The sequence below is a fragment of the Ammospiza nelsoni genome, chromosome 1, assembly GCF_027579445.1.
Source record: "Ammospiza nelsoni isolate bAmmNel1 chromosome 1, bAmmNel1.pri, whole genome shotgun sequence".
In the NCBI taxonomy this organism is placed as follows: domain Eukaryota; kingdom Metazoa; phylum Chordata; class Aves; order Passeriformes; family Passerellidae; genus Ammospiza; species Ammospiza nelsoni.
Window position 1 is genome coordinate 127483245 of NC_080633.1, and position 11762 is coordinate 127495006.

The 11762-nt window shown below is 35.6% G+C and overlaps 1 long non-coding RNA gene across 1 annotated transcript in view; it reads left to right on the forward strand.

Annotated features, from left to right (window-relative positions):
• LOC132080923 (uncharacterized) overlaps positions 1 to 6546 on the forward strand; it is a 32754-nt gene extending 26208 nt beyond the window's left edge. The window contains exons 4-6 of the long non-coding RNA XR_009419622.1: positions 4285 to 4348; positions 6011 to 6189; positions 6301 to 6546. This is a non-coding gene — a long non-coding RNA (uncharacterized LOC132080923). The remainder of the gene's footprint in view (positions 1 to 4284; positions 4349 to 6010; positions 6190 to 6300) is intronic.
• The last annotated feature ends 5216 nt before the right edge of the window (positions 6547 to 11762 follow it).

The following is an 11762-nucleotide window of genomic DNA, read 5'->3' on the forward strand; positions in this document are numbered from 1 at the left end:
ATTTTGACTGCACGCCTCTCCACAACAAGAAATATATTTGGTTAAGTTCAAAGCTTTAAACATTTTTATTTTGATGAGAGCTACAGAGTGATATTTGTTTAACATTTTAATTGATTCATAAAAGTAGTTATTCATGTACAGATGAACACTGAAAATAGTAAATATTCATTAGAGAAAAAATAGTATATAACTTCTAATGCAAAATTTCTGATAGAAAGCAAATGTTACTTTATCACAAATTAATGATAAATATATTTTTTTTAAATAATGCAGCTTAGTTTAGAGTCACTAAGACCAAGAACTGGTACCTCGAATAAGAATTTCATTTATAGGCTAAATGCCAAAAAAATATTCTGTTTGGAGAAATACTTTGATTAAATTATTTTTTTCAATCTTAATTTTTTATTGCTCCTATTGCTATTAGTGTAATTGTTGATAGTCCCCTTATTAGTTTTTAACTAATTTGGAAGAAATACCATTATTTTTTATCTGAGTTAGGAATGGGTGAATCACCATGCAGATTTGAATATTTGTTTAAAATTAGAGCTGGTTTTGTTTTTCAGCAACAAATAGTACAATCTCAGTAAAATATACATGGGTCTCCTTTTACTCCTTTTTTCTCTGTATATGTCTTTGTCTATATTACACAGTTGGTAGGAAGATGGAATATTGTAAGGTTATCTGAAAAGTTTAATACTTGCTGATACTGAGCAGGTACCAGAAAACTCAAAAGAAAAACCATCTTGCCTTCATCAGTGTTTTAAGGGTCACTTTTAAACAAGATGAGCCTTACAAATACAAACTCTTCACCTCTTTTTGCATTTCAGTTGTGAATAACCTGTCCAAGAGACTATGGAATGTAGTTTTGGTAATTGACAGAACCCAAGTGAATAGAGTTCACTTTTGAGGCTGTCAGAAAAATGTCTTCTCCACATGGGCTTTACATCATGGAAGAGGAGAATGTAGAATCCCTTGGCAATCTTTTGTTGCATTTTTGCCAGATATACAATACTAACATTAAATTGATGTTTATATTTTTGTACAGGAAGATTCCTTCCTTGGTATCACAGCACTCTCTCTCAGACAACAACGAGGAAAGTTTTAAACATGTGGTTAAATTAATGCATTTTTGCTTACTCACAATGAATTAGTGTCATAACTTGCTGGCTACAATATTGCCTCTTAACCTGGAGTAATTACAACTTTGTGGCCTTAAGCATTTTATAAACAGCTTTAGTGGTTCTACAAAATATTTCAATTTTACAAGAAAAAGAAGCAACAAACCCAAAATTGCACTTGGACATACCAAGAAAAAGGTTTTTTGTTTCTGTGCTAATGACAATCTTATGTATCAGAAAGTTGTATAAAATTAATCTCAAGATGATACAATATAATATTTCATTCTGGCTACTCCCTTACAAACTAAAACAGAATGGATTGGAAGATAAACATTTTCTGCCCCCCAAGGATATTTGTATTTTTAGTTTTTTCTGCATTCAACACCTGAATTAAAATTTTTCATCAAATGCACAATTTTTGTTATCTCTTTAATTGTTCTTGGAAAAACAATGTAATCTGGACTTCAGACAAGATTCTATCAAATACTATCAAAAGTGATGCAATTTAACAAAATATTTCAGTTTTGGCAAAACATCATATTTTAGGAAAACACATTTTGACATCTTCACCCACCAACTTTACTGGTGAAAAACATCTGTTTAAAAATGATTTCTGGAAATATTATATCCTTTCAAAGGGCTTGAGATTCTTTTTCAGTTTTCTGTGCACTGCATTTCCATTTGCAGCTAAAATGATATAGAAATAAATAGGCTACAAAGAAGGCCCTTTTTGTGGTATATCAGTCTTGGAGCAGGAAGTGCTGGAATTATTGTGAGATAGACAATTCTCAAGATTTCCAGCTTGATTTGCAAGCCCAAGGGGGAAACTCATTGTTTAGATACACCATTTAAGGTTTGCCCAAAGCCAGCCTTGGGTCACTTAAGAGTTCAGGAGAAAACTTCTGTTACATGAGCAATTATTGTTGTACTTCTGCAATCTTATCTTCCACACAGAGACTTAACTAGAGTGCTCAAAGATTAAAAATAAAAAAATTGTAATAACATTTTTACCGTGACTGTACACAGTCTCTACCCTAGAATTAAAGTACCCATTTGAAAGACCCTACAGAACAGAAAGGGGCTAAGACTTGCTGCCATATGGTTGATAAAGAAAATCAGTCATTACAAAAGCCTAGCTGTTAATTTGCTTTCAGAAGTATCTGTACAACGCCTGATATATCCTGCTATTTATGCAGATACTGCTTTTTTTAATGTAGCATACTTTAGGGCAGTCTGGCTGACCCTTTAAGGCAGAAAGTAGGCATCAGTGAAATACACTTTCTTTATCTTTTGGGAAATGTGAAGGGGTGATTAGGAAATACCTCTGGAATGGCTTATATTTTGATCAGGTGCATTTGCAGACACATCTCTTATCCTTCCCCAAAATTACAGAAGGATTTACAAGTCTTACTGTGAAAGTGGTGTCAAAGACATCTCTAAGTCAGGAAAGACATTCTTCAGAGCTTCAATCCATATGTTGAGAGCTTTCTTGGCAGGCAGCTCTCATCACAACAAGGTGTTCAAAGAGAGGGATTTGCTCTGAACTGGCAAGTTGCAATGATGCTTCACAGGCATCATATGAATGTATTTAAGACTGTTGGGATTTAAAGGAAACTGCATTGCCTTTCTGTGTGACTGGCCAATTTAGGGAATATGCTGTTTTTGAAATACAACAATATAAATGTCCACAGAGGAGACTTTTGTACACTACAGTGAATATAATAAGTTTTTGAATGAACTCAAGCTTACTAAAGAAGAGTTTATTTTAACCTTCCTGCTTGCTTTGTTATTTTACCATGATGTCATGGTGTTCATAGATAGAACATGCATATTTTGCTGCTCTTACTGCTACTGGTATATGATATAGGAGTGTGAGAACTGGAACTGGATTATTCAGAGCATATGTTCAACTCTGCTCTTTCTTGTGTTGGGTATAGGAGGGAAAATGTCTATGGGATTTATAGTGGGAACTGTCACAGTGATCCACATCATCATAGAATGATCCAAAATGCAGGAAATCTATTGTCTGATCTTGATCAGCTTTGGATAGAGGTGGAAAAAACCCAGTTTGGTCTGGGTGAAACTTCCTCCTTGTGGTTTCAGCAGCTGATTTAGTCCTAAACCCTCACAGACCTCCATCCTACAAGAAGTATTGAGATGAAAAAGTAAAGGATACTCTAAAGTCATAAAAGTCAAGGATACTTCAAAGTCATGCTGGGTAGGAGTCAGGATGAATAATGTATGTCCTCAAGGAGTCAGAATTATCTAGATTTAATATGATCCTTGGGTTATTGCAGCCCAGGACAAAATGAAGAGCACATGGCACTTCCATTCCCAGCACAGGGGTTGAGGGTATTTGCACTGTTGGCAAGGAAATGGGTTTGGCTTGCCAGCAGGAAACAGATCCAAATTTGGATGAGAGCTACAAAAAAGTGTCATTAATTGGAGGTGAACAGAAGTAACAGATGCCTTGAATTATTGCATTATCCCCCCAGACCTTGCAAGACAAATTTGCATAATTCAGGACCACTGTATTTCACCACCCACAGCTATTGCATATGTTCAAAAGATTTTGCTTCAGCTTTTAAGATTAGTCCCTGAGACATAAATTTTTTATGAACTGTATACATGGTGAATTTTACTGACGTATTTCATCCCACTGAATCTGGGGCTGTTTTTCACTTGTCTAATATTTAGCAGGAATAATTTTGTCTTAATTTTAGTGAACTAGAGGTATAAGGAAAAAAAAAATGATGTTGGGAGAGTGCCAGCTAACAACAGTTTTATTTGCAGATCCGTTTTTATATTGATTTCTTAAATTAGCCATATACACTGAAGTTCTGCAGAGATGGGGTTGGATTCATAGAAACTTTTGAAACCTTAAGATTATATAATTTGAAGATTTTTAGAATCCTTCTGAATTCTAACGGAATTATTTTCTGGAAGTTTTAGAAATGCTTTTGATATTTTAACACCTAAATCTGTATAAAACAGCTTATTGATTATCTGTAGATTAAAGAAGTAGTTTTGACAGGAATGTTAACAAGGTTTTATGTAATTACTTTTAATTGTCAGTACAAATCACTTTTTAATAGAGCTTTTCAGTTACACTTACATGTTGCCATTGAATTTGTTAAGGTTGTATTTGGACTAACATTTTTTTTAGGTGGAACAGAGCAGAATTTATTCTTTACAGATGAAAATCATGGAGGTAGTCCAATTATTCAAAGGTACATTTTCATATAATTTACACAGTAAGATTTCTTATCTTGCCCCTCTCAAAACAGACGTTTCCCCTCTGTTGGCATGTCATGACAAAATGTTCATCAAAGCAAAAATGTTTTACAGTAAAATACCATGTCTGGTTCCAATGAATCAAAACCTAAATCTCTGTACAGAGGAGAGGCTGTGTCTCTTTACTTTAGCCTAATTATTGATGGAAAAGTCTTGGGAAGGATGAGTTTATCAGAACATAGTTAGAATGTTTTTAATTTTAAAATAGCTTTTTTTTTTTTAATTTAAAAAAGCTCTGCTATTGAATCCAAAACACATTGAATAATGTATCAGTCTAAAAGAATTTCAACATTGGTAGATCTTTAAGTCCAACTTTTTTTTTTTTCTGGAAAGATAAAAGTTTTAAAATGCTAATTTATATACAAAGGCACTGCTTGGAAATGTGTCTTACAGGCTTTGTTTTATGCAAGTGCAAACCAAAACCATATTTCACAGTCTTGAAGTTTATCATGAAAGGCTTAATATTTTGTCCATCTGTGAAGGAAAACTCTGCAAAGAGGATAGTCTCCAAATTCCAAAATTCCTTACCTTTTCCTTGAACATACTGGAACTTCTTACCTTTTTGGTAAATCTCTTATTAGCAATGTAGAAACAAATTAAAGACTTGTATCTCTCTGTAGAGAATAATTGATCAGATGGGTAGAAATTGACATGAAGAAAAAGAGTGCTGTTCAAAGCCCACAGCTGCTCTGTTGCTAAAGAGCACTGACACATTTTTCTCTAATTTCCCCCCAAAAAGTGTACAGCCAACATATATGGATACAGTTCTCCCATACATGCTGTAATTATGTGGTGCTAAGATATGCACTGTAATTATACTGCTGTGGTAAATCCCTCTCTTGTGTATAACATACAAGGAGGGTTTTCTATAGCTTTTTCAATTTCTTTGCTGATTAACCAATTAGAATTTATTTTTCCTTTGAGAACTGCAGTATACATATATTTTTAAGATTATGTGTATTCTGCGCTGACAGATAAATTCCAGCTAACAGTTTTTCATATCACTGAGAAAATCGTAAAACTTATGCTGCTTTGCTATTCTACTACTTTTCCTGTAAAATTCCTTGATGTGTTGCATTGTGGGTCATGGCTCTTTTCCATAGCTCCCTGTCTCCATTCAGCATTTTCTTTTAATAGTTTTAATCTTAGTTTAGGGGTTTTGTATTTATTTTTGGTCCAAGTAGTCTGTTTACTTCAAGGGGAGAAGTTGAATCCTGTTTTCAGATTTAAAAATGAAAAGAAACCTATAGGTCCATTGGAAGTCTAAAGTCAGACAAATTGTGTTACAAAGGACTTTCTCCCAGTTGGGGAATTTTTTTTCCTGCATTTTTAGTTTTCAAAACACCTGTAAACTGACTTTTTGGTACTACTACCAGATATAGTATTTGTCTATCAACCACTATTTGCTTTTGTTAATTAAAAGCAGATGGCAAGTTCTTAAAAAAAAAAAGACGAGGATGTGTCTGTTGATGAAGTGGAAAGGAAAAAATTCCATCTTGAACAAGTTACATCAAATGGACATAAATTCATTGGCTAGAGCTTTTTGGAAAATACTCAGTTCTATTTATTAAGAGTTAATGAAATTGCTGTGTCCACAGGGCATTCAACTTTGTATAAAACAGGGAAAAAATAAAAAGTTGTTTGCGGTTGAAAATGAAAAAGTCAACTGAAAAACATTTTTGTCATGGGTTAGCCCTGAATTGATCTCTGTAAGATGAATCAGATCCTGCTAAGACTTAGCAGAGTCTACCTGTACCAGGTCAGGCCTCCTGCTCAGGTAAGACCCATCACATCCTCTGTTTGCTCTGCAGAGTCCCGCTCTGGGGCTTGTGGTGCATTTGGCTGATAATCTCTGATCTCTCAGATATTTGGGAATTTTCTGCAACAGTTTTCAGGTGACATTGGACACGATTACAATAAGATACTTGGATTGCAACCTTCTTCACTGCTGTTCCAAACTCTGGATCTGGTGAGCCAATTCCCTTAACTACAGTGGCAGTGCCTCTACAAACAAGCATGCAGGTTCCTCATTGCATTGTGAAATGACACATTTTCATATGAAAAGAACACTCTTCCAGCAGCCAGACTAGGAATCAGAATCATCCCTGCTCAAAGACGGACTCTGCATCAATATCCAAAGCAATGCAAAATGACTTTGCTCAAACTAGATTTTTAACCATGCAGATCAAATAAAATCTCAATTTCCAGATCATGCTTGCCTCTTTTCTGCTTGGCTCTGAGCTTGAAATGCTTGGAAATTCTGGTTTTCAGCTGGCATCAGAGCTGACTCATCCACATCTTAAAGTCTACATTCCGGAGTTTCTTCAAGCTTTGAAGTTAAAAGTATTTTAGGCTGTTTGTATGAAGATTCATAATTACCTAAAACCTTTAGTTGCTTCTCTTACTTCAATGCAAGCTCTAAAAACATGATAATTGCTCTTATGCAAATTTTACTGTGTGAGCAATATCAGCTTAGTTTTTAAAAATTGTTTTCAAGAGGGGATTTTCTTTTTTTTTTTTTTTTTTTTTTTTTTTTTTTTTTTTTTTTTGGTACTGTACTCCTTTGTTATCCTGGTTTAAAAATACAAGGTTACAACAGTAATCTATTCTGTAGGAAGCCAGAAAACTTTTCTAGGAATGTCATTGTCATATAATACCTTTCTAAAATGTAAGTATGTTAATATAAGCTGGAAAAGATTGTGAAGATTAAGGAACAGGATAAAATTTCAGGAATGAGAGGAAGGTAGGAAGAACATTCTCTTTGCCACAACTTATTTCATATTATTCCTGAGTTCATTTTCCTTTTTTGAAAATGTCTGGGTATGGTTTAAAATGCCTTAAACAGATGAGAAAAAGTCTTAAATGAACATGGCTATGTAGTAGATGAGCTTAATGTTGGGGTAAATTTTAAATATGACTGGTGAGCCAGGAACATTAGAACTTCTTTTATCTTCTGCCTAATGCAGAAAATAAACATGAAGACATACAAGAAAAAATACAGAAAATGCTCTCCATTGAGAAGAGTACTTCCTACTGGAAGTGTCAGCCACCTAGAAAAATTCAGGTATTTAATTTATATAAATTGTTGTCCCTACAGTAGTTCTTACAGGACAAAAGATAAAACAAATGAAAACAATCCATCAGTTTATCTTTCTCTAGGCAGTTACTGTGAGCACACAGGAAATGCAAATGATCCTACCTGCTGCCCGACTTGCTAATTCCAATTCAAACGAGCCAAGTATCCATTTTGCTTCTCTTGGGCACATTCACACAAGCACAGCACAAATACACAAATATGTACTTTATTTGCTTGTTAGTTATACTTTTTAGAGAAATAAGTTATCCAGATAGAAAATTTTATCCTTTTCTCTCAGTGTGGGAAAACTCAAAAAACCCTTGAGGAAAACACTTTTGAAACACTGGCAGCCAGGGATATAAGCCAGAATAGTCAGCTGGGCTTTATTTTTCTTTGGAGGGTGCAAAGATGTGTACAGACTGCTGCACTGCCTCTTCTCGTGCAGGCACTGGGTCCCACAGAGGGCTCAGCAGTGTCTGAATTGTCTTGCTGACCCTTAGCCCCAGTAATGCTGTGACTACAGCACTTGATATTGATTACTTTGTGAAGAGGGAGTGGGAGTACAGCTGGATTTTGTTTGAAGAGTTTGAAGCAAACTCTTTTTCCTTCAAGATCTTGATGCAGAGATACCAGTGAATTTTCTGGGAAAAAACACTGGCTGTGACAGCAAGTGCTCAAGATGAAGTTGGGGTTTTCCCCTGTGCAGATTCGCCCTGCACCAAACTATCACAGTCTGAACCCTGGGTCTGAAGCCACCACCCATTCAGAGGCAAATGAAAAGAACACTGGGATAAGTGGCTTTTTGTCTTTTTCCCTGATGCTATTGCAAGTTTCTTGTGCTCTTCCCAGTGGAAAGTGAAAAGCATTTATGAAACCTCAGTGTTTCTGGGATGAGAAAAGTATTTCCTCTTGCAGTTGCAGGCTGAAGGTCTTCATGTTACTTTCTAAAGTACATTTTGAGAAACTGTATACTTAGAGGCTGGGTTTGAAGCCATGCATGTATTGTTTCAGGCAACTGGTGCCTCAGGTCTCTTTTCAGCATTTTGGTCATTGTGGAGTGTATGACAATGTAACAAAATGTTAAATGGTAGTTCGAAAACCATTTAGGTATAAACAATAAATAGAAGGTTCTTGAAGACAAACTGTTTTATTTTCCCATGTGATATATATTTTCTGTATGAATATATGATATGACATAAATGCTCTGTTAGATGTACAAAACTCAAAACTTGTGTCTGAAAAAAAAAGAAAAAGTTTTTTAAGCTGTACTCCCTCTACAAGGGAAAAAAATCTACTTGATGAATCTCATGCTTCAGTGGATGCTGTACAGGAATATACACTCAACATTTCATATCCAAGTCTTTCAAATCCACAACTGTGCAGGAATTAAAAAGGTATCTATAATAAATATTTTGTTAATGAGAAAGTTAAAAAGCTACTGTTTTCCAGTTTCTTGAAATGCACATGTTGAGATGCTTGTGAATAACAGTTCTTCTCCTTATAAAAATCCTGTAAACTTAAATCACTCAGGGCCATCAGGGAAAAAAGTTTCTGCATATAAAGTGATTTCACACCTCATTAGTCCATGTACAACAGATTTTTCCTTAGGAAAAGCTCTTCTGTATATACTTGGTCACTTTCAAGAGATGACCAGGAAGATTCAAGTCTTCTGTAGAGGCAAGGTACAAAAGGTAAGGAATTATATTATTAATCTTGGGCTATCATACGGCATCCTTACAGGCCCACTGGAAATAAAATGTAAGATTTTAAAAAAAAGCTGCATTATCTCTTATCTCCAAGAAAAAGGTTAAATACTTTAAGGCTGGGCTGTATAGACATGATCTGTTCTTGAAGACTCTGAGTCTTATCTCTAATAAGGAGGAAAAACAGCAATTACTTTTATCACTTTCATGGAAACATGAAACAGTGGAGCTATTTGAAAGCCATAGACACTGAGAACAAGTATATGAGAATATGCTTTTTATTATAGATTTATGTTAAATTGGGCACTAAGTCTATGATTTTATAGATTAAATTCAGTTATTTTCTACTTGGAGGGAAAATTGATGTGGGTTTTATTGGTGATTTATCTAGAATTTCAGTGTTCAAATATTTTGTTTTCAGCAAACCAAGCTTATAAAAATTAATATTTATTTCTGGAAGGTTAAGGTGTTGTTTTCTACTAAGTGTTCTTTTCACAGTGCTAGATGATCGCTGTTTTACTCCTCCTCTTATCTTGATCCAAGCATCCTCTTGCAAAGGAAGACACTGCTTCTTCAGCCATTTGGTGGAAAGAGGTTTCTTTGAGGCCTGTGATTTAAAGTAGCACATAACTCTCTAAGATTGACTGAAGAAAATTAACTAAGGTGCCAACTCTGGATTTCTGGCTAAGGTTGAAAGTGGATGTTTTTGGGAATGAATGGTTCATAGCAGAGTTGTTGGAGAACAGTCAGACCTATGCTAGATTACTGAGAGACCGTGGATCTGTTGGACACTTGGGCACCTGGATGGGTGAGCAAAGCCCTCAGCCTCCAGCTGTGCAGAGCTGGGTGGGCTGGGCTCAAATCCCCTTCAGGATGTCACTGCTCAGTGGGAGCTGCTCTGGGAGACAGTGGCTGTGATCCTTGTCAGCAGCACAGAGGGACCTGCCAAATTCACAGCACTGTTCACTTCATGGGCTGCAGGCAATCGTGCGCTTTTTATCGGGCTAACATACACACCCGGCTGGTGGTGACATTAATGTCTTCAGCACTTCAGAAGTTTTGTGTAGTTTGCAATGCACATGGCTTTTTGCGAGAGGAGATCTTTGATTATTTTCCATTGCCCATGAACTGAGGCATACCCACACTTCTGTCTATAATTACTCCTCTAGTAAGAGCTGTTCACTCCTGGCAAGGCTTACATAGGCAGGACACATTTTGAAGACTGTAGGCTGTGCAGGATTTAATAGCAAAGGTGAGTCCACGATATTCCATAGCTCACATTATTTTTAGCACTTGTCAAGTACTTCTAGACTTACTCTGAAGTAAATATATTCCTGTAGTAAGGTATTTCCCAGACATATGGCATTTCAGTGTGATTTATCCATACTGGGGAGAAACAGGAGGCTTGGAATTGGACACTGTCAATCTGCAGCATCTTTATAAGCATTATGTAGGAAAAGGAAAAAGAAAAACTTCAAGCAGCAGATGAGCTTTGCTATTTCAGGAAAAGGTTAGAACAACAACAATAACCACTTAGAGGACACAAATCGTATTCAAGGTGGATTAAATCTTGTCAGTAAGTAGTGAAGAGGGTCTCCAGAAAGTGCAATAGAAAAGCAGATGCTGTTCAATCAGGACACAGGATGCCTCCCAAAGCCAGCCTGTGCCTCTTCAGGCTCAGCAAGGAGAAGACTAAAAAAAGCAACAGGTGAAGTGTGGTCCCAAAATGTGTTTTTTGACAAAAAAATCAAGGAATGCAACATTAGTCTTTTGTAGGCAAATAACTTTATTTTTTTCCCTTTTAGGTTTTTTCATGCTTTTTATCATTGGTGAGACAAACAAAGTTAAATCTGTTAAAATTCTTTCTCTGCTAATCCATCAGTCATTTTAATTGCTTTTTGATCTCATCTTAATCCTGAATCTGACTCCATTTTGTGTGTATGCATATGCATGCTTGAGCACAAGGAACCAAGAAAACTATTCCTGACTTCCCCTTTACCTGGGGTTAGAACAAGGGCCTGAGAGCATGAGCCTGAAAACAAGACTGCTCTAGCCCAGCACAGGCTTTGTGGACTTTACAAGACATGTGTACAGAAGAAAAACCTGAAGCATCACATTACTGCAGCTCTCAGCACTTAATTCCTCTACACTATTTTCACTCATCTGTTCCAGTCACCTTTGCCTGAAATTCAACTCTTTCTACTATATATATCCCAGGCACTTTATTTCTAACACTTGAAATACATGTTGTTCAGGATATTAAAAATAAATATTACTTTAGAAAACGTAAAAATTTCCAATATCTCATTGCAAACCTCAGTCATTTTTGGCTATGCACAGTGTGAATGATTGATTATGTTTGCCTACAAGAAATAAGTCAGAAATCAACAAATTTTAAGTAAAGAGTACCTGAAATGTATGTATTTTAAAACACATAATTGTAATCCAAATTAATAACTTGTTTATTTAAAAACAAATATTTGGTGCTTTTACATAAGATGCTGAAAGATCATCTAGGAAGTTTTTGTAAGCATGAACTTTTTATGAAAAGATAGTGGCTGATGTGTATTG